An 18,989-nucleotide genomic window follows, 5' to 3' on the forward strand; every position below is an offset into this window, starting at 1 on the left:
ATAAGGTAAAAAAAATGTATACGTCCATGAAAACAGCATCAAAATCCGTTACAATAAGGAAAATGGATGTACAAAAATGTGTATATTTGAGGGGGAAATGCATAGAAAAATGCACTTTATTAGGAGACATTCACACGCTGATGAATTTCCACGGAGGACTTCCATCGCAAATAGTTTTGGAAAGGTCGAGAACTGCATTTAGGGCTGCAAAAATCAGAAGCTGCAGGGAAGCGGAATGAACAGGTGCACCTGTCCCTACCTGAGACCCATTTCTCTCTTTCTTTCAGGACATAAAAAATACCCTGAGCAGGTATGTGACTCTTTCTCTCCGCTTGCTGTCCTTCCTGGTTTGGATGGTCTCTTGCAGCAAAAGCAATGAAGGATATTGCGGAACCTTTAAAGACAAATGGATTTATTGGAGCATGTTAAGCTTTCATGGATGACTGTTCCCTCGATCGGATGCCTGACGTTGTTACCATGAGTTTCAGGAACATAGCTACATAGTTGGAGAGGGAGGGGCAGTATCGTAAACAGTGAGGTCAAAAGGAAGTGAAGGTTTTGGGCAGTGGACTCCTCTCTCGCTCTCGCTCTCTCTTTCAGTTTCGCTTCATCTCCCTCTCTAACACTCACTCGCTCACCGATTACAGTGGTACCTCAGTTTTTGAATGTAATCCTTTCTGGAAGAGCATCCGAGTGCTGAAAGTTTGAAAACCGAAAACTCAACAGCCGACAGCTAGGCCTCAGGACCTTGCACTCAGCCAGTGGCATAGGGAGGGAGGGCGAAGGGGCCGGGGCGCCCTGGAGAGGGTGACACTCTGGGCACCCCTCCCTGGCTCGCCTCCACCCGGATGGGCTTGTTCGGGGCTCACCCACCAGCATTTTGGTTAGAGGGCAACCAAAATGGTCAAAGGCCTGGAAACGATGCCTAATGAGGAACGGCTTAGGGAGCTGGGTATGTTTAGCCTGGAGAAGAGAAGGTTAAGGGGTGATATGATAGCCGTGTTCAAATATATAAAAGGATGTCATATAGAGGAGGGTGAAAGGTTGTTTTCTGCTGCTCCAGAGAAGCGGACACGGAGTAATGGATTCAAACTACAAGAGAGAAGATTCCACCTAAACACTAGGAAGAACTTCCTGACAGTGAGAGCTAAATGGCAGTGGAATTTGCTACCAAGGAGTGTGGTGGAGTCTCCTTCTTTGGAGGTCTTTAAGCAGAGGCTTGACAGCCATCTGTCAGGAATGCTTTGATGGTGTTTCCTGCTTGGCAGGGGGTTGGACTGGATGGCCCTTGTGGTCCCTTCCAACCCTATGATTCTATGATTCTATGATTCAGTGCGCAGCTACGGAGAGCCCCAAGCAAGCCCGTCTGGGGCTCGCCCGCCGGCAGCGCGCTGCACCCAGCACGCAGGCTCAGTGTGCGTCCGACGCATGCGCCGTACGCACGCTGCGCATGCGTGCTGGGAGCAAAACCACGCCCCCAGCTGCTTCCAGGTTTGCTGCCCCAGGTAGCCGGGCGACTTCCTCCGCCCCTGCACTCAGCAGAAGCTGCGTGGCCTATTCGATTTCCGAAGCGTGTTCAGAAACTGAAGCATTTACTTCCGGGTTTACGGCGTTCATAAACCGAAATGTTCGACAACGGAGACGTTCGGAAACCAAGGTGCCACTGTATTGGTGAAGGAACCTTGTTGCGAGTAAATAAAATATGCAGTCTGCCACTTCATGCTACAACAGGATAAAGGAACCTGTGGTTCTTCTGGTGCTGCTGAACTACAGCTCCCATCATGCCTGACCATTGCCTATTCTGGCTGGGGCTGGTGGGAGCTGTAGTCTACCAATATCTGTAGGGTCATGGATTTCCCCATCTTTGTGATTCAGGCCTGCAGGAGGAGAGAGTGCTTTCAAACCATTCTTTTAACTGGCTCTCAACTTCTTTCCAGGTATCAGGAGGGGCAACTGAGGCAGGTGGTGGAGCTTTCTCCAGGGCCTGAGGAGGGATTCAGAAGTTTCTCTCATAAAAGTCTGGTTCTCAAAAAGGTCATGGAAGAAACTGAAGGTATTGAGAGACAGCTCTAGGATGTGGGCAGGTTTTCCAGATTGGGTGCATGGGGGTTGGACTGGATGGCCCTTGTGGTCTCTTCCAACTCTATGATTCTATGATTCCAAGTCCATAAGCAGGAACAGAGTGCAACAGTGCTCTCCTGATCTGCAACTCACTGGTGACTGGTATTCACAGCCATGCTGCCTCTGACAGTGGAGGGAGAACGTAGCCATGGACCTCCCTTGATTCTTCCTCTCCATCAAGTTGCTTCCCTTTACTCCTAAAGCTGTTTTCAGATTTAAAAAAGAAGAAGCACAGATTCTTTCACTAGTGTCATTTAAATGCTGGTTGTGCTAAGTTATTTTGTGATTGACTCATATTGCTGTGTGCCTCATCTAAAGAAAATTTGTCCTCCTTTCCTTCCCATAACAGAGTCTTTGGAAGAAGCGCTGAGCAAAGGTAATTTTGTGATAGTTTCATGGGAAGCAAAACTCTGATGAGGGGAGACGATGGGAGGAGTCCCTCTTTTAAACGAGAGATGGGGAGAGCAAGGAGTTTGCATTGCTCCAGGCAGGGGCGTAGCAAGGTAAATTGGTACCCGGGGCAAAAAATTATTTGTCACCCACCCCCCAAGGCATGGGAAGGTCAGGTGGTACCTGGTGCGGAAAATTTCTTGTCAACCCCCCCATTGATCCCCCCCCCTGCAAAAATGGTTTTACGTTATTTCATATTTTCTTACAAAGGAATAATAACAAGTAATAATAATAATAAACTTTTATTTATATCCCGCCCTCCCCGGCCAAAGTTGGGCTCAGGGTGGCTAACATCAGATATATAACATTGGTATAAAATCAAACAATAATTAAATTACCTCCTAAAAACATCTCAAAATCAAATTAAAGTCTAATTAGATGGCTTTCCACAGGGTTAGGGTTGGGAACAGTAAGTGCTCCACTTAACTGAAATTTCAGCCTTCACGACATAGGAAAACGGCCAAGTAAACAGCTATTTTGGTGGAGGAGGGTCAAGATATTAACCAATATGCATGAAATTTCACATATAGCTATATAATCCCTAGTATAGTAAGATAAGACCTTCGGAGCAGGCATTTAAAAAAAAAAGTTTTAAAAATTCAAAAAAAAAATTCCCCCCCCCCCAAAAAATTGTTCCTTGAGCCGAGGCTGTTTAGGGCTTTAAAGGTCAACACCAACACTTTGAATTGTGCTCCAGTGTGGAAGAATTGAGAGCCAGTGTGGTGTAGTGGTTAAGAGAAGTAGACTTGTAATCTGGTGAATCAGGTTCGCGTCTCTGCTCCTCCACATGCAGCTGGTGGGTGACCTTGGGCTAGTCACACTTCTCTGAAGTCTCTCAGCCCCACTTGTCGGGGTTTGGGTGCTGGAGCTCCTCGTGCACGGCCTTGGGTCGGTTATGCACGAGGTACCAGTTGCGGGGAAAGTGGCCAGCGTTCCGCGTGCTTTTGAGCACGGTCGCCGGCCAAGCCTCACAGTCTGAAGGATGATGAGTAAGCCAATTGAAGACTCTGGTGGTGTGTGAGTTCCTAATTGCCTTCTTTAAAGAAACGTTGCCTCGTGAAATAAAATATGTACCCTGACTCTGAATAGACGGACCAGTTTAAAGAAATTAAAAATTTTACTTTACTCCCCCCTTCAACCCCAAAGGAAGACAGACACCGGTTGTATCTTTAGTGGCTTCGGCAGAACCCGCATAGGCTCGTCCCCTAAGCTAAGTTCCCCTAAGCTTAAAGACCCTGCGCGCCCAATCTTCCGCGAGGCTAACTAAATAAACTAAAACCGAAATATCTTCCGCAATTCTAGCCCTAGGCTAAACCTAAAGAAAACCTAACTAAGGCTAAACCGAATGATCTTCCGCGATCTAACTCTAACTAAAAGAAAACCCATCCAACCCGTCCAGCCCGCTCCTAGTCCCTTAAACTAAACTTGACTTCAACTAAAACCCAACTAAAAGAACATAAGAAGAACGTGCGGTCTCGTGCTACTCCTCCTGCCTAAGCGGGGTGCCTCTGCCTTTTATTAGGGAACAAACGTGACATCATCATTAGTACTTTAACCAATAAAATCACTGTTGCTGCCCTCCAAAAAGGCGGGAAGCAAGTTTAACGCTCATTAACAACTTTGAACATGACCGGATCTACAAAATAAAGGCGGATTAATCTTGTAAGTGAATCACACTATTCATTCATGCTTTCACTTTCACTTTTGCGCGCAATTATACCAAAAGTAGACCTTGAAAAACCCATAAAATAACCAATTAAATATGAATCCATGGCGGATCCGTGAAACGTATTCCGACATATCATCTTTCTTTTTTTTTTTTTAAATTAAATTATTTTTGTTTTAGTTATATAAAAAAAATTAGAGATATCATAAGCATTTATCTGACATAAACATTACCATTTGTTTTGATATAGAACTCGACATGAAAGGGCAGAGCATCAACAGTGCCAACAGTGTCCACATCAAAACTGTGATATAAACACCAGCAACACTATCAACATCCACCCCCTTCATAAGAGGAAATACTTGTACAATAATGTAGCAATAAAGTCATGAAAATAACAAACCACTAGCCGAACATAAAAAATGATCGATCCGATACACTGTAAACCTTTAAGGCATATATAAATACTTCAATATGTAGTGTAACACAACAAATTACCTTATAAGCATGTATACTTTCGCGTGCAGCGTAAAACAACAAATTACTCCCCAAACACAAGAGAGGACCTGATACAGGTCCAAAATTAAAAATAACGGATAACGACTGCCCAAACATAAGAGAGGTCCCGATCCGGGACCCAAAATCAAGGTATAACTAGAGCTGGGGCTACATGGCCTACCCAGACCCCTCCCCCATTTTTTTTAATTTTTATTTGTAAAACCAAGGAAAATGGATAAGGAAACATAAAAGGTGTGTGGCTCTGAGGCTACAGAATCGAGGGAACTTTAGATTCTGGACTTACCACAGCGACCACAGGTAACGGGGAACTAGGGTCCGATTCCAGAGAGGGGATTTAAGCCACCTATGTACAAGTGGTTTTTCGCCACAAGAGGGGATTTAAGCTACCTACATAAAGGTGTCCCAGCCAGGATGAGGATTTAAACCATCTACGCAAGGGTTTCCAGCGAAACGAGATGGGAATTAAACCAGCTACATAAGGGTCTCCCATCAACAGCAGGAAACAGAGTGAAGGGAAAAGCTGGGAACCTGGTTTACTGCCAAAAGGTAGCATATAGAGGGGTATTCTTCAAAGAAAATAGGGGTACCAAAAGGGTAGGACGCCACCAGACTTGACATATATATCTTGAACAAATCCGAGAATGACCAATTCTTTGAACAAAGGAAATATCTCAAATAAGGCATATAAGAGTTACCACATTTTGAACTACAACTTTTGCAAGCACAACGTGGAGATTTAGGATTATAAAACATATATGCATGAATATGTCTATGACTAGAACTGCACAAAGACAATGCTTTGACCTTACATAAACATTTCCATATCATCAAAATTGTGACGCTCTAAATGGAAACCATTTCAGAAAAGCTTTGCATATATAAACATCCATATCATTAATTACCAAGCTATAAGGAAAACACATGTAACATGCGAGGCGGATATTTCAAGAAGCATACAAAGGTAAATATGCAATTTTTACAAGTACAATATAAAGTACAAGACAGGTTTAGAACTGCAAAATGGTGTTGGAGAGGAGGATGAAGACGATGAATGAGTTGCCGGTCGTCTTCTTCTCCGATTACACACGACCATGTAGAAGAAATAGTCCTGGAACTCAGGAAAAGTTCATGGAGCTCAGGAAAGTACTGAAACATCGAGTTCTGAAGAAACAACGATACCTGTAGAAGAAAGGAGGTTAAGCAAGCAAATCAAGGTGATCTGCTAATGAATGCAGGTATGAGAGTAACTGGAACAAATCTAGGCAGCCAGGAACCAAGGGGCTGCCCAGAGGCAAACAAAAGGCCTAGGCAGTAGGAGGGTAAGGCAAACTGCCCAGAACTCAACTGGTGCTGTTAGTTGAGCACTTTTGAAGAATTGCTGCATTTGACAGGAAGTTGAGAAGTTAGCGAATAGCTAACAACCAGAGTTAGACATCACGGCTTGTGATGAAAAGGGAGTATCGAATTTCACGCAAAGTTTGTCCAGCGTGTTTCTTGAGTGAAGAATGGAGTTGAGCACACAAACAGGTGTGGGAAATAGGGGTTCTTTCCGCAGAAGTAGGGACAGTCCTTCGCTGAGAGGATTAAGCAACAAGGGGTTGTCGTTGAAGATGCAGGCTGGCAAGTACCACGCAGGGTTACATGACTTGACCTTCAGGTGAAGAGTTCCCTGCAGAAGACAGTACTTCTGAGCACAAGGAGGAACCGCCTGAAGAGCCTGTAGTAGAGTTCTTGGTTGATGCAGAAAAAGATACTCCAGAAGAATACCTGGGGAGATGCGGAGCATATTTGCAATCAGGTAGAGAGCAACAGAAAGCAGGTGAAAAGGGTTTGCGGTTTTGGTTGGAAACAGGTATGCTGCAAGAAGTGATGGCAGCAATCTGTAGGCACGGTGAGTACCATTCAAAACCAGCCAACAGAATGTCCATGCAAAAGACAGCACGGAACATAGCAAGGAGCGTCCCACGGTTGACGATTGGATCACTGAGACAAAGGAAAGTTTCAGCGGCGTGAGAGTGCTTGAAGATGCTGCTGAACAGAACTTGTAGACAGGAGAATTCACCTTACCAAGCAGTGAAACTTTCCAGGGGGACTTTGCAATAGGCTTTCTGCAAAGGACAGTTTTAAGACTATCAAGGGAACGCTCTAAGATCAATGACTGTGGAGCTTTATCCATGAGGTACTGACGGAAAGTAAAGGGTTGCATGCGATCCTGGTGTAGCAGCTCTTTGATTAGGGCCTCTGCTGCAGCGAGCTTTTCTGACGTCAGCGCCCATTGGTCGACCCATACAGGGGGTCCTTCCTTCCATGTGAGTGGAAGAGCATGTACTGGCGCTGATGCAAAGGCCCACATCAAAAATGTGTATGGACAACAGTTCTTGCTTTAGACAATAAGTCTCTACCCCAAAGGGTGATAGGCACATCCATAACAAGTGGACGGAGCTGCACCATGGAGCCTGAGTCTGACTGGAAGGTAATCGGATGCACGCTCTGGTGGGCGGGTTCGAAACCTCCGACTCCGAAGACTTCCTGGGTGACAGTCGTTGCCCACTGGTCAGGCCAATCTTTTCTGGCGATCACTGTGACATCTGCGCCTGTATCAAGAAGACCCTTGATCTTTCGTCCACCCATTTCTAAGACGAGATGAGGGCGTTCTTCTGTAATCTTGATTAGCGCCATTGCTGCCTGAGGAGGCAAAGAGTCTACAGGAGCTGTAGGCGTAGAAGTAAGCAAATAGAGTCTGGCAATTTCCAAACCTTTTGTTAGGACACAAGGAACAGTTGAAAATCCTGGAATCAGCAACTGCGATGAATCTGTGATTCGAACTAGGCCTGCAGTCAATGTGACTGTGGCAGGGAGGCGATCCATCCTAGGCAGGATAAGGCAAATTGAGGTGTCTGGGAATGGACCACGAATGGATGTTGGCAATTGCTGAGCAAACCATGGATTTGAAAAGTAACAGTCCTCTGTTAAGAAGAGTGGTATACCTGGGACAGAAGATTCTTCTTGTTCTTCGTTGGCAGTGTTTGAAGATATCTTTTTGGCTTCGGGTTTTTTGCACTGCTGAAGTTGGCAACTCTGAAGCTGCTTGGCGTTGAGTTGGCAAACTTGAGGTTCTTCTGTTGGTAAGAGTTGCTGATGCTGTTGAACCTGCTGGCATTCAGTCAGTCGTGCATCAAACTGGCAGGATGGAGCTTCTTCTTTGACACGAGGCAGTAGAAGTTGTTGTTCCTGATAATTGCTTGGTTGTGGCGGGCTGAGCTTAAAAGCTGAAGGTGACACAAAGGTGTGGACATTGTTAACTGGAATGATGTTTAAGCTTCCACAAGAGGGAGCTGTCTCACTCACTTGCATTCTTTGGCCACATGGAAAGTGATCATCAGCTGGGTTGCAACTTGAACACTGCTGTTTCATCAAGGGCAAATGTCTTTCAATGACAGGCTGACCTTGACTCGAAGGTGAATAAAGCTCAGGTGCTACAAGGTTGACTTCAGTAGGATGTCTTCTCAACGTTGAAGGCAATTCTGCGATCAGAGACTTGACTGTGATTGCTTGCTGTGAAGCAGGATCAACATCAGCAGGAACTGAAGGGCGGTCAGCAGAAGGTGAACTGAATGCTGTGTTCTCTACTGGAACCCTTTGAATAGGTAAGGCAGATGATGAAACCTCTGGAACCTGAATGCTTGATGAGGTCACATCTTTTCTCTGGACATCTGGAGAGTAGATATCTCTTTGGATCACTCTTTTTTCCTGATGACCTGGATAAGGAGTAGCGTTGTTCACCTTTCTGGGACGATTGACCTTCATGATGTTCTTGAACTTGCACCCTATTGTTTTACCGGGGCCGGGGCGCGGCCCGCAGAACCGTTTCCCTGAACTGGAGATGAGGTAGGCGATGTATTTTGTGGATTCAAACGACAATCGTTCGCCCAATGAAATCCTTTCTGACAGATGGGACATCTCTCTGGCGGCTTGGCAGAAGGCCTTGGCGTTGTTGTGCACTGCGACCGGAAATGCCCATCGCCTCCACACCCATAGCACTTCTTGACTGGCGTAGAGCTGTCTTGACGTGGCATCTGTACCGCAGCTGCCAAGAGCTGTGCTTTGTAGGAGTGGGTACCGACATTCTGGCAGACGCGTAGCATCTCAGTCAATGTGGCATCTGGACGAGCTGCAACTGCTGTTAGGGCATTCTTGCAGTCATCATTGGCATTTTCAAAGGCAAGTTGTTTTGTCAGCATGTTTCTGGCATGACGATCTTCTATCTGGCGTTCCACTGCAACAATCAGGCGATCCACGAAGTCCCCATAAGGTTCTTTTGGACCTTGCCTAACTGCAGCGAATCCTGATACTGAGCTAGCATCTGTGCGATTGGGTAGTCTGCGCCAAGCTTTGACTACAATGTCTGCTATGGTGACAAGTGCAGCATCAGGTATGGCTAGCTGTTGATTGAGATTGGAGTAATGTCCTGATCCTGTGAGCATATCTTCTGTGGCAAGTGGCGTTGCACGTCTGGCTGCTACTTCTTTCCACTCTTGCAGGCACAGAAGAGCATCTGTAGGCGACAGGAAGGTGCGAAGAATCAACTTCCAATCAGATGGCAGAAGTCTACTAGTGGACAGTCCTTCAAGTAAACTTCTAGTATAAGGAGCTTGAAGTCCATTTTCGCGTATGGCTTTTCGCAGTTCACGTAGTGTTTCAAAAGGAATGGCTTGATATCTTGCAGGTTGTCCTCCATTAGCACGAATCACTGGAAAGATGTGCATTGGATCAGCACTAAAGTCTATCTGTCCCAAAGCTGCTTCCAAAGCTTGGGTTCTGCAATGGGCTGCATTGCTGTTGGATCTGTAGGTGGCATCAGTGAGTTTAAATCTTCTTGATGCTTTCCAAATGATGAGCCACTAGATGGTGCTAAAGAGTCTTTGACATCTGGATGCCTTGAAGATGGCTGACTATGAAGACAAGATGGCTGACTTGAAGTTGGATGAAGACAAGATGGCTGACTTGAAGTTGGATGAAGACAAGATGGCTGACTTGGAGTTGGAGCATAAGGTTGTTGGCTCTGTACTGCAAGTCCTGGCATCTGGATCATCATTGTTTGGCTTTGCTCTTGTCTTGGAATCTGCATTGGCATTGGAGGTGCTGAAGGGTTGGTAAATTGCTGTTGTGCTGCTTGCATTGAAGCCTGGATTGCTGTTGATTGGAAATCAGCTTGCTGCAAAACTGGAGCTGCTGGCTTGAGCGCGGCCTGCAGGGCAGCAGGGTTTGCTGGCAAAAAGGCTGCTTGCTGCTGCTGCTGCTGGATCGCTGGCAAAAGCGCGGCTTGCGATGGAGGAAGCGGGACCGTTGCTTGGAGCGAGGTCCGCGGCTGCTGCTGACTTGAGATCGCTGGCTGGTAAAAGGCCTGCGATGACTGCTGAGCGACTGGCGGTGGGGCAGTCCGTGGCGGGGCTTGAAAGGCCGACGGCGTCTGCTGCACCGGCACAGGCGGCAATGAATCTGGCAATGACAAATTGGACAAGGGCGAGTGCGTGTACGACAACGGGGCCTGAACTGGCTGCTGCGAGGGGGCCGAAAATGGCACAACCGCAAGCGGCAGCACAGGGGCACTATTAAAAGCAGTATTTCCTAAATTCACTGTTCCATTAAGCAAAACATTTCTTGGAGCGATTTGTTGAAAGCAGTTTCTTACTTTGCTCCATACTAATTGTACAGGAATTCCGATTTTCGGGTTGGCCATAAATTCTAACCCGATCCTTTCCCATGAGGCTAAATCTTTCGTTCCTTCCTTAGGGACCCAGGGACAAATTTCCCCAATGGTTTTAACTAAAAGCTCTACTTCTGATTCAGAGACAGGGTGACCATTTCTTTTCAAAAGGTACAATAAATCTTCACAAAATTTTACTTGAGCAGTTGAGAGTGAGGAGCCCATTTTTTAAACTTTTCCAAAACTTTTCCTCCCCCACCCGTAGGCTTCTACTAGGGGACACCGGTTCTACCCGTAGGCTTTAACCGAAAAACCTGGCACCCGTAGGCTTTAGCCAGAAAACCTCCGCCCCCACCCGTGGGCTTCTACTAGGGGCTACCGGCCCTACCCGTAGGCTTTGACCGAAAAACCTGGCACCCGTAGGCTTTAGCCAGAAAACCTTTCCCTCCCACCCGTAGGCTTTTTCGGGAGACACCGGCCCTACCCGTAGGCTTTGACCGAAAACCCTGGCACCCGTAGGCTTTTGCCAGACCCTGGCACCCGTAGGCTTTTGCCAGAACCCTTCCCACCCGTAGGCTTTAGGGAAGACCTTATCCTGCCCGTAGGCTTACACTAAACTCCTTGCCGCTCTACCCGGGGACCCCTTGGGGCAAAATACACGCGCGCAATTTCTATTTACACTATTTTTGGGCAAGCGGTGGATTCGCGCTACTGCAGCGAAATCCTGGATAAACCGGGCCGTTATACCTCACCTCTCAATGTCTGTTTCCGAGCCACTTCCGATATGTTGCCTTCAACCGGAGTCTTCGTGGAAGCGATTTTTGACTACGCTTTGCCTCAGAGAGGGCACCACTTGTCGGGGTTTGGGTGCTGGAGCTCCTCGTGCACGGCCTTGGGTCGGTTATGCACGAGGTACCAGTTGCGGGGAAAGTGGCCAGCGTTCCGCGTGCTTTTGAGCACGGTCGCCGGCCAAGCCTCACAGTCTGAAGGATGATGAGTAAGCCAATTGAAGACTCTGGTGGTGTGTGAGTTCCTAATTGCCTTCTTTAAAGAAACGTTGCCTCGTGAAATAAAATATGTACCCTGACTCTGAATAGACGGACCAGTTTAAAGAAATTAAAAATTTTACTTTACTCCCCCCTTCAACCCCAAAGGAAGACAGACACCGGTTGTATCTTTAGTGGCTTCGGCAGAACCCGCATAGGCTCGTCCCCTAAGCTAAGTTCCCCTAAGCTTAAAGACCCTGCGCGCCCAATCTTCCGCGAGGCTAACTAAATAAACTAAAACCGAAATATCTTCCGCAATTCTAGCCCTAGGCTAAACCTAAAGAAAACCTAACTAAGGCTAAACCGAATGATCTTCCGCGATCTAACTCTAACTAAAAGAAAACCCATCCAACCCGTCCAGCCCGCTCCTAGTCCCTTAAACTAAACTTGACTTCAACTAAAACCCAACTAAAAGAACATAAGAAGAACGTGCGGTCTCGTGCTACTCCTCCTGCCTAAGCGGGGTGCCTCTGCCTTTTATTAGGGAACAAACGTGACATCATCATTAGTACTTTAACCAATAAAATCACTGTTGCTGCCCTCCAAAAAGGCGGGAAGCAAGTTTAACGCTCATTAACAACTTTGAACATGACCGGATCTACAAAATAAAGGCGGATTAATCTTGTAAGTGAATCACACTATTCATTCATGCTTTCACTTTCACTTTTGCGCGCAATTATACCAAAAGTAGACCTTGAAAAACCCATAAAATAACCAATTAAATATGAATCCATGGCGGATCCGTGAAACGTATTCCGACACCCACTCACCTCACAGAGTGTTTGTTGTGGGGGAGGAAGGGAAAGGAGAATGTGAGCCGCTTGGAGACTCCTTCGGGGAGTGAAAAGCAGGATATCAAATCCAAACTCTTCTTCTTCTTCTTCTTCTTTGTCACCCCCTCCATTATGGAACCTGGGGTGGCCCGCCCCCCCTTGCTACGCCCCTGGCTCCAGATGAAAGGTGCGGAGGACATGATGCAGTTTTGGGTTTGGGTGAGGTTGCCTGGAGGACTCCTAAGGAGAGGGGAGAGGAGAGGAGGCTGAGGGAACGCTCCACAGGGGAGGGTGTTCGAAAACGGGTGAGAGGCTGCCAGCTCTGCAGGCAAGTGGTGACATAACGGGGCTCTTCAGCCCCACAGGGAAGCCGCAGAAAGAATGCAGTTGCTCAAGGGAGCCGTGGACTCCAAAAGGTCGAAAACCTCTGGTGTAGTCAATATTAAGTTAGATTGCAGGGGTTTGGGCTATATGCCCTTCCAATTCTGTGATTCTGTGATTCGAACATTCAGCCTTGTTATATATGGCTTCCTATGTTTCTAATGCTCATCTCAGTATTCTGTGAGTGTTTCTTCCGTCGTCCTTTCTTTTCCATGAAATGACATACTTGCTATATGTATCATTATCTCGCTTTACGTTTGTCCACATTTTATTCCCCCAAAACAGAGCCGGCAAAGGAAACGCTGAGCAAAGGTAACTATTAGCAGGGAAAATGTAGGAGATGGGGAAACTCTTGATGGGTGATGAAAGCTTAAATATCTATAATGAGGTTGCATCTGGCAGATGGTTCCACACACCTTTCTTTCAGAAATGTCAAAGAACCTGACTGATAGAGGCAGACCAGAGTAGTGGCTCACAGAGATTGCAAATGTGGATTGTGTATTATTATTATTATTATTATTATTATTATTATTATTATTATTATTATTAAATGCCTATCTTGACATTCCTTCCAATGGAACCCAGGGAGGCAAACACCAAAGTAAAATTAAACACCAAAAAACACCCCACCAAATTAAAAAAAAATTAAGAACATGAAAAAAACACATTTTTTAATGTTAAGAACAGTTTAAACATTTAAAAATTTGGGAGCACCCAGTCATTGCTCTTCAGCTTTAAATTGCAAATATAATCGCAGTTCTTCCATACTTAATAGATTCCAAACAACTTTCTGCAACCCTGTGAGCAGAATCTTCTCTTTCCATCTCCGGATGTTGTGAAGAGGGAAGTTTTCAATGGGACCATGATGTGAGGGGCAGTATCAAATTCTCCCTCCCCCCTTTACTGCACTCTCAGCTATGATTCATCCTCCTCAGTCGCAATTGATGGGGTGGGGAGAAACTGGCTCAATGAAAAGAAGTGATAGAGTTGATTTATAGGGAGGAAAGACAAGACCATAGATGCCCCATAAAAAGTGAGTTAACTAAGGGCTTATCCACATTTACCTTTTGCCCCATGCTTCCAAGGCACAAGTTCTGTGCTTAAAAGCTCCACGTTCGAGTATTTGTTCGTTTTGCCCTAACACTTTCCTCACGAAAACCTGCTCTTTAGAGCTCAATCGGAACAAACATCACTTCAAGTTTTCCTGCAGATTGTCATTTGCTCTGATTGAGCTTTAAAGAGCAGGTATTTGTGGGGAAATCTCTGGGGATGAAGAAAGGGTGCCTAGAAAACGCGGGGGGGGGAGGCAAGTGTGGGCAAGCCCTCAGTGTCGCTGTTCTGCTTGCTTTAAATTCCCAGTGTGGAAGCTGAGCGAGGGTGTGAGTTGACTCTGTGATGTCCTCTGTTTTTGTTGGTTGTTATGGGCGTGCATTTTTGTGCTTTTATATTGTGAACCGCCCTGTTCTCTTTAGACGAAGGGTATAAGAATCAGCGAGAATAATGACTGCTAAAAATTTGAAGGGAGAGGAAACCCCTACGAAGGAAGAATGGCAAATTAAATTATGCAAATACTTAGAACTATGACAGAGGTAATCAGGAACCAATCAATCGAAAAATTGTTACAGAGTGTATTTAGAAAAACACTGTTCCCAAACAAAATCCTTAATATGCTTTGACTACTACGTGGGTGGCGCTGTGATCTAAACAACAGAGCCTAGGGCTTGCTGATCGGAAGGTTGGCAGTTCGAATCCCTGCAACGGGGTGAGCTCCCATTGCTCGGTCCCTGCTCCTCCCCACCTAGCAGTTCAAAAGCGCATCAAGTGCAAGTAGATAAATAGGTACCGCTCTGGCGGGAAGGTAAACGGCGTTTCCGTGTGCTGCTCTGGTTTGCCAGAAGCGGCTTAGTCATGCTGGCCACATGACCCGGAAGCTGTCTGCGGACAAATGCCGGCTCCCTCGGCCTATAGAGTGAGATGAGCGCGCAACCCCAGAGTCGTCCGCGACTGGACCTAATGGTCAGGGGTCCCTTTACCTTTACTTTTATCAAAGTAGATAACAATAGATAATGTACATTATGTAAGATCAATGAATTAAAAGAAGGAAAAGGACACAGTTAAAAAGTAAAGAAGAAGTAAGGAGCCGAAATGAGGTGGAGGGAAGTCTTAAAGATTTAAAGACTTAATGTAGCAGTATTATTTGATGTTGAATTACAGTATTTTGGGTTTTTGTGTGTAGCTTGTTATGTCTTGAATAGCGAATGGAATAACTGTACTAATAATCAAACTCAATAAAGAATATATCTAGAATAACCAGAATCTTCGGGCGAAGGGTTTTCCATGGGGAGGGAGTGGGCCAAGTGGAAAACCGTTCAGACCCACGCTTTCTAGGTACGGGAACAGCGGAAGTGTGGGCTAGCCCCAAAAGGAGGGGAGGAAAGGAGCAGGGGAAGAGGAGACGGCTCTGGGGAGGCCCTGCTCACTCGGCAGCGTAACCTTTTCCTTTCTCTCTCTCTTTTTTTAAAAATGCCGCTCACCTTCTTTCCTTTTTCTCTCTTTTCCCCTTCAGTGAACATGATTCTGGATCCCGACACGGCACACCCTTTCCTGGTTCTCTCTGAGGACCTGGCGAGCGTGAGATGGGAAGACAGATATCGAGGCCTGCCCGAGAACCCCGGGAGATTCGACAGGGAATTCTGTGTGCTGGGCTGCGAGAGATTCACGTCGGGAAGACACTGGTGGGAGGTCGGGGTGGAAGAGGAGGAAGGGGCGATGTGGGCCTTAGGGGTGGCGCAGGTTTCCCTCAGGAGGAAGGGGTGTTTCAACTTCAGTCCGAAGGAAGGCATCTGGGCTGTGGGGAAGAGACCGCAGGTCTCTCCTTGGCCTTGCCAGCTGTTTGCTTTAACTTCCCCTGAGTGGACTCCTTTGGCCTTGAGCCGCGAGCCCAAGAAGATCCGAGTGTCCCTGGACTATGAAGAGGGCCAGGTACGCTTTTTTGATGCCGATTCAGATGGCTTGATCTTTGCTTTCTCTTCAGCTTCATTCTCCGGGGAGAGGGTCCTGCCCTTTTTCCAGGTGGTCTCAGGGGTCACAATGAATTGCTGAATCTTGAGGGGAATCCTCATTTACACCAGACACACCACCGTTAACGGAGGCCCTGCCTACTCCGAGCATTTTCTTTCTTTTCTTTTTTAAAGGAATTTATTGGTATTTAAACAAAATACAAGAAAAAAAGAATACATACACAATACAGACTACAAAATACAAAAAAAAACTAATACAATACATAAAAACACACCTAAAGCAGCAAAAAAACCATACCTTACATTCAAACACCTATTTAACTATTTTAATCTTATTTATAATCTTACTTGGGGGACTTCCTCACGCCCTCTCTTCTGCGTTCATTTCTAATATACTGTAGTAACTTTGTAACCCCTTTAACTCTTCTTTTACAATTAATCTTAATCCTTATCTATCATTTTATATCACCTTATTCTTAACACAAAAAATAGAAAAATCACAATTTTATCTACTTATATTCTATTTTAAACTAGCATTTTAATGCTACCGCCTATAATATCCACTGATTCCAATTTCAAATATCTAACTTCTCGCGTCGTTTCATATATTCTTTAAATTTCTTCCAATCTTCTTGCACCTTCTCCTCTCTCTGGTCTCGGAGTTACTCCGAGCATTTTCTCTGCAGTGTGGTGGGGAATCTGAGGCCCCTCCGGATGCTCCCATCATCCCTCGTGTTGTCTAGGGGCTGGTGGGAAAGGTGACCAACATCTGCGAGGCCACAGGTTCCCCACCTTGGATCTATGCCTTTCTCAGAGCCAAGCAAGAGGCTACAGTCTGGTCCTGTCAGGGCAACACATTTATCGAGCATCCATCCTCATTTGCTTGCATAATGTTTACATGAAGGTTTGGCTTTATCTAGTCCAGGGGTAGGCAACCTAAGGCCCATGAGCCGGATGCAGCCCAATCACCTTCTCAATCCAGCCCACAGACGGTCTGGGAATCAGCGTGTTTTTACATGAGTAGAATGTGTGCTTTTATTTAAAATGCATCTCTGGGTTATTTGTGGGGCATAGGAATTTGTTCATTTCTCCCCTCCCACAAATATAGTCCGGCCCACCACATGGTCTGAGGGACGATGGAACGGCCCATGGCTGAAAAAGGTTGCTGACCCCTGATCTAGTCTTTCTCGAATATTCATTCTGCTTTGCTGGTGTGGCAGTTACACTACGACAGACAGGCATTTGTTCTGTATTTATCTACATCCTGGCTGGATGGGGAACAAAACCCATTCACTGATTATTCGGATAAACACTTTAGTCTTAACTGACTTGATATTTGTTGTATTTCTGTCTTTAAACCTTTCACAAGTTGCTTTGTGGCTCTTTCATTTCAAAAGGCAGTGAATCAATAAATAAATCTCCTTATTTGCTTTCAGAGTGTATGCATGCCTCCCTGTTATTAAGTCAGTCCACCCTTTTTAATGCGTTTCTTAGACACTTTCCAAACTGCAGAAAGTCAGGTTCTTTTTTCTGTTAAGTGGGTCTGTTGAGTTGGGGTGGGTGACCAGCTCCACTTTAAATGCTCAAACCTTTAAATCAGGGTTCCTCAACCTCGGCCCTCCAGATGTTTTGAGACTACAATTCCCATCATCCCTGACCACTGGTCCTGCTAGCTAGGGGTCATGGGAGTTGTAGTCCAAAAAACATCTGGAGGGCCGAGGTTGAGGAAGCCTGATTTAAATGTTCAAACCTAAATTTCTGGTGCAAACTTACCACAAAATAGTGACTGTCTGGAGGCGCTTTCAGCCACTTCTGGGTATTTATTCATTTTATTTATTTCATAAAAATTATACACCATATGGTTCTTTAAAAAGAATAAAACATAAAATATTGGTAAACACAGATAAAAGCAACAATTTAAAGGAACAAGGTAAGGAAACAGGATAAATTAAGAATTGTGTAAAGTAACAATTTCCTTCTAACTTCCTGCAGCCCATCTAGTTGTAAAACAATATTGAAAACAAGTTTCCTAACATGTTCTAACTTTTATGTAACTTAGCATCCTAGTATTTTGAAATGCAATGCACACTGCATAAACGTAAATAAATTAAAAAATACTTTCCAGCTATCAACAGGTTAGAAGACAGGGACAAAACAAGAGGGCAAGAAGAACATATGTTTAAAGAAGATTGGAAAACATTTATTGAGTATATGGAAAATAACTCTACAGCTGAAAATACGGGCCGCATTAAGATAAATTCAACAGAGTAAATAATTCTTGATGGATGTAAAAGTAGAAAATTGATTTGAATGGTTATAGTAAAATATGCAGGGAGTTGGATATGTAAAATGAACCATGGAAAGAAAAGAAGTCACTGGATATTTTAAAGTTTGTAAAATGTTTATTTGAAATTACAAAGCAGAAAATTTAATAAAAGTTATTAAATATATAAAAAGAAGAAGATATGGACAAAACTAGAATTAATGGGCTGTATACCTTTCATTGCCTCTGGCTCCATCGTGTTACTTGGAACCTTGCGCCATTAATTTGTGGTATTTGATTTTTGGATGGAAATTTATTCTAATATGTTTAGTTCTGGCTAGTCCATTTTACTTTTGTTTTAAGAACATAAGAGGCTGCTGGATCAGGCCAATGGCCCATCTAGTCCAGCATCGTGTTCTCACAGTAGTAATAATAATAATAATAATAATAATAATAATAATAATAATTTGTTTATACCCAGCCCATCTCTGGGTGGCTCCCAACAGAATATTAAAAACACAAAAAACAGCAAACATTAAAAACTTCCCTGTACAGGGCTGCCTTCAGATGTCTTCTAAAAGTCAGATAGTTGTTTATTCCCCTGACCCCTGATGGGAGGGCGTTCCACAGGGCGGGCGCCACTACCGAGAAGGCCCTCTGCCTGGTTCCCTGTAACTTCGCTTCTCACAGTGAGGGAACCGACAGAAGGCCCTCGGAGCTGGACCTCAGTATCCGGGTAGATCGATGGGGGTGGAGATGCTCCTTCAGGTATACTGGGCCGAGGCTGTTTAGGGCTTTAAAGGTCAACACCAACACTTCGAATTGTGCTCAGAAACTTTATAATGTTCTCTCACGCTGCCTCTTGAGTGCCTTTCCTCTAAAATGTCCCAAGCATTGCAGCCTTTCTTATTTCATTTATTTATTTATTACACCACGTTAGCCTTCCAAAGATCAAAAGGTGGTGTACACGGTTCTCTTCCTCCCCATTTCATCTTCACAACAACCCTGTGAGGTAGGCTAGGCTAAGAGATGGTGACTGACCA

General features: G+C 45.2%; 1 protein-coding gene and 1 long non-coding RNA gene across 2 annotated transcripts in view; one reads left to right on the plus strand and one right to left on the minus strand.

The window, feature by feature from the left end:
* The window catches only part of LOC117042396 (oocyte zinc finger protein XlCOF6-like), a 449,944-nt gene that overhangs the window by 145,647 nt on the left and 285,308 nt on the right, over positions 1-18,989 (minus strand). The gene's annotated exons all lie outside the window — the stretch shown is intronic.
* On the plus strand, positions 276-2,508 carry LOC117042160. Its single transcript, XR_004426053.1, has 3 exons — positions 276-310; positions 1,938-2,053; positions 2,471-2,508. It is a non-coding gene; the product is annotated as an uncharacterized LOC117042160 (long non-coding RNA).

Source organism: Lacerta agilis, chromosome 2, assembly GCF_009819535.1.
Source record: "Lacerta agilis isolate rLacAgi1 chromosome 2, rLacAgi1.pri, whole genome shotgun sequence".
NCBI lineage: Eukaryota > Metazoa > Chordata > Lepidosauria > Squamata > Lacertidae > Lacerta > Lacerta agilis.